This window comes from Pipistrellus kuhlii, unplaced genomic scaffold (genome assembly GCF_014108245.1).
Source record: "Pipistrellus kuhlii isolate mPipKuh1 unplaced genomic scaffold, mPipKuh1.p scaffold_m20_p_5, whole genome shotgun sequence".
Classification (NCBI taxonomy): domain Eukaryota; kingdom Metazoa; phylum Chordata; class Mammalia; order Chiroptera; family Vespertilionidae; genus Pipistrellus; species Pipistrellus kuhlii.
Genome location: NW_023425551.1, coordinates 79,894,249 through 79,898,122, shown reverse-complemented (window position 1 = coordinate 79,898,122; position 3,874 = coordinate 79,894,249). Strand labels below are relative to the sequence as shown.

Genomic DNA, 3,874 nt, shown 5'->3' with positions numbered 1-3,874 from the left:
TTTCAAGTCTCTGTCCCTCCAAAGCCCTGCCTGCTGTTGGTCCCAACCTTATAATCCACATGTGTCAAACACAAGGCCTGCGGGCCAAATCCTTGATAGCATGTGAGTTGGTTAGCAGCACTGTTAAGGAAAAGATTGTTCCACTCATTTTAAATTCACATTTCTGGTTAACATTGTCAGTTTATGACTGTTCAGTAAACCATTCGGCCCGTGATTTAGGCTGGATTTTAGATTTTGGCCCCTTCTCTGATTGAGTTCGACACCCCTATTATAATCAATGGATAAAGCGGGGAAAACATGGGCTAACTTCAGACTCAGGGGCCAGAATGTCTTCAGCTGCGAGGGAGGAAGCCGTGGTGAAAACGTGGACATGAACCCCAGCAGGTGTTTGTCCAAGATCACATCAGTAGAGGAGACTCAGCTCCTCAGCAACAAAGCAGTCCCGTTACAGACAATGTTTCTTTCCTGCTGGGAGTCGGCCCTTCAGAGAATTCTTCAAGGAGACACCCAAATTATGCCACTGAAATTCCTTAGATTGGCGAAATAAGCATTGATTCGTGTGTCAACCCGGAGCAAGACTTACAAGAAGAGATTGCCACCCTGACATGCCCCTTTGGGTGGGGAGAAAGTCATTCCTGTTCTACAGAGACTCGCAGCTCTCTGGATGCTGATAAAAAGTTTGGTAGAAAAAAGTGACGTCAAAGGAGAGAGACCACGTGGCGTAAGCTCCCCCAGGTGTGGGCGGTGTTCCCAGCACACCCGTAGGAGGGCGCTCTCTGAGACAGAGGGGGCAGGAGAGTGTGGGCTTGTGTTTCCCCACGAGAACGTACAAGCAATCAAAGCCCCTCTTCTAATACAAGAAACACACGCCTTTCTGAATGAATGCTTGAGAAATGTCTTTCCTGCCGGCTCAGATTTTGCCCCCACATGGCACTTGGTTAAACAGCACTCAGCTCCTGTGAGCCACATTCAACATTTCTTGATACATCTGATCCACCTTGGCTTCTACAGAAGATGAAGATAAGCCGAGAGAGAGAGAGAGAGAAAGAGAGAGAGAGAGAGAGAGAGAGAGAGAGAGAGAGAGAGAGAGAGAGAGAGAGAGAGGGAGAGAGAGAGAGAGAGAGAAAGAGAGGGAAGGCAACGTATAGAATGAGAGGTCTCAATGCAGAAACACATACATTTGAAGCCACCGCACGGGGTCATCTGTTACAGAAACTGGAACCCGCGTTGGCTCCTGGAGTGACTGCGATACGTGGGGACAGTTTCCAGTCCCACGCGCTCACTGTGGCTCAGGAGGACACCGCAGGCTGTGCTGGAGTCACGTGGGCAGCAGCACCTCCAGGTGCCTGCAGAGGCCATGCCTGCGCCCGCACACAGGACGCTTGGAAAGCTGCACACAGACTGATCACATACACTTCCTGTGCCCGATTTGCTTCAGATCACAGGCCATTCCTGTAGCTGGGGAGTGAACGTGAGGTACACATTTGCTTGGGGACGCTGAGCTCCCGCACCACAGCAGGTGCCCGCCAGCCCGAACTGGACAGTAGAATCACAACTTTAGTTCTGCTGTCCATCGCCCTGTGCATTTCACTCCTCCACGGTGACTTTTGGAACGTTATAAAGATCCCGGCTCCTGCACCATCAGTTGCTGTGTCACCCAATAGGACTTTCTCTTTTGGCCCCCAGTCTGTCTGCAGTGGGGTAATCTGCAGAGGCCCTGCGTGTGATGGACGGAGGACTGCCTTTGCCATCTATGTTATAGGACTTTTAAAAAGAGGATCATTATACACAAATGGAGACATTTTGAGGTCTTAATATGGATTTTTGTTTAAATAAAGCTTTCATTATAAGAATACTTGTTCCTTAATAAAAATCTATAAAATAACACACCAAAAAAAAAAAAAATCAGGGGGGGAAAGAATCCATATTAAGACCTCAAAATGTCTCCATTTGCTGATTTATAAAATAATAGAAAATTAATTGAGATTGAGGCTCCTTTGACTATGTTAAGTCCAATTTTCAGAGTACTTTGTGTAGTATTTAGAAATATTTTGTCTCGCCGAAGCCGGTTTGGCCCAGTGGTAGAGCGTTGGTCTGCGGACTGGAAGGTCTCAGGTTCAGTTCCCGTCAAGGGCATGTACATTGGTTGCGGGCACATCCCCAGTAGGGGGTGTGCAAGAGGCAACTGGTCGATGACTCTCTCTCATCGATGTTTCTAGCTCTTTATCCCTCTCCCTTCCTCTCTGTAAAAAAATCAATAAAATATATTTTTTTTTAAAAAGAAGAAGAAATATTTTGTCTCAGTTTTGGGGTGGGATTAGCCCTGGATTAAATGCTTCTCTGTCTTCACCTAACAAAGCATAAAAGTTTTACCTGAAGTGATCAAACTCTTTCCTGGTAATTTAGCCGCATCCCAGAACAAAGTTCAAGAATATTTATAGAAGCCCAGCTGGCATGGCTCAGTGGTTGAGCATTAACCTATGAACCAAGAGGTCACAGTTTGATTCCTGATCAGGGCACATGACCAAGTTGTGGGCTCAATCCCGAGTAGGGGGCATGCAGGAGGCATCAGTGATGTTTCCATCTCTCTCTTTCCATCTCCTTTCCTCTCTGAAATCAATAAAAAATATGTATTTTTTTTCAAAAAGAATATTTATAGGAATATACTTGTATCCCATTCTCAACTGTACAATATCTATCATGACTGGTCAAGTGTCCAATAAAAGTTAACAAGTTTGGCCAAAGTCGGTTTGGTTCAGTGGATAAAGCCTTGGCCTGTGGACTGAAAGGTCCCAGGTTTGATTCCGGTCAAGGACATGTACAAAATTACAAAATTACTACATCTATTAGGAAGTCTCAAATTAAAGAGACTGGACATAAGTGTTGATGAGACTAGAGAGCAACTGAGTTATCATACACTGCTGGTGAAAATATAAAATCATACAAACATTTTGGAAAATTCTTAAAACGTTAATCATATACTCACCTTATGACTCAGCCATTCTGCTCCTAAGAGAAATGAAAGTATATGTTCATACAAAGACTTTCACATTACTCTTTATGGCACCTTTATTTGTAATAGCCCCAAACTGGAAACTACCAATGTGTCCTTAAGCAGATGAACGGATAAACAGATTGTGCTTTCTATACAATGGAATACTACAGAAAGGGATATCAAGAATAGCAACAGAAAGGGATGAATTCTTGATACCCGCAGCAACATGTATGAATCTTAAAATAATTATGCTGAATGAAATAACCACCCCTCCCCAAAAGAGCACATACAGTATCATTCCATTTATGTAAAACTCTGGAAAAGGAGAGCCAATCTGTAGTGACAGGAAGCAGATCAGTGACTGGGAATGGAGATATGGTTGGAAGGGCTGGGAGGGGAGATTACAGATGGACAGACACAAGGGAACTTTTGGGGATGATGGATGTGTCTGTGAGAGAGCAACAGCCCTTGGTTGCCTTCCAATGCACCTGACCAAGGATAGAACCCAAAACCTGGGCCTGTGTCCTGAACAGGAATCAAACCAGTGACCTTTGGTGCAGGGAACAATCAACTGAGCCATACCGGCCAGATTGTGTTCATTATGGTGACTGTGGTCATGGTTTCGCGGGCACATCAAACTGGGCCCTTTAAAACTGTATTATTTATTATGTGCCATTTATGGCTCAATAAAGCTGTTTTAAAATAAAAAGCAACCTGAAGTCCAGGACAAAAAAAAAAAATCAAACAAACAAACAACCCTTTGGATCATTATTGATATTAGAAATCTCTGAGGTAAGTTCTTTAAAAAAGAAAGTTGTCAAAATATTTAATAACCATGTGGCCAAGAAAAGGGGAACTTAAGACTCTATGTTCATATAT

General features: G+C 44.0%; 1 pseudogene; it reads left to right on the top strand.

Moving 5' to 3' along the window:
* Positions 1 to 277: 277 nt before the first annotated feature.
* Positions 278 to 1,475, top strand: LOC123651375 (annotated as a pseudogene).
* The last annotated feature ends 2,399 nt before the right edge of the window (positions 1,476 to 3,874 follow it).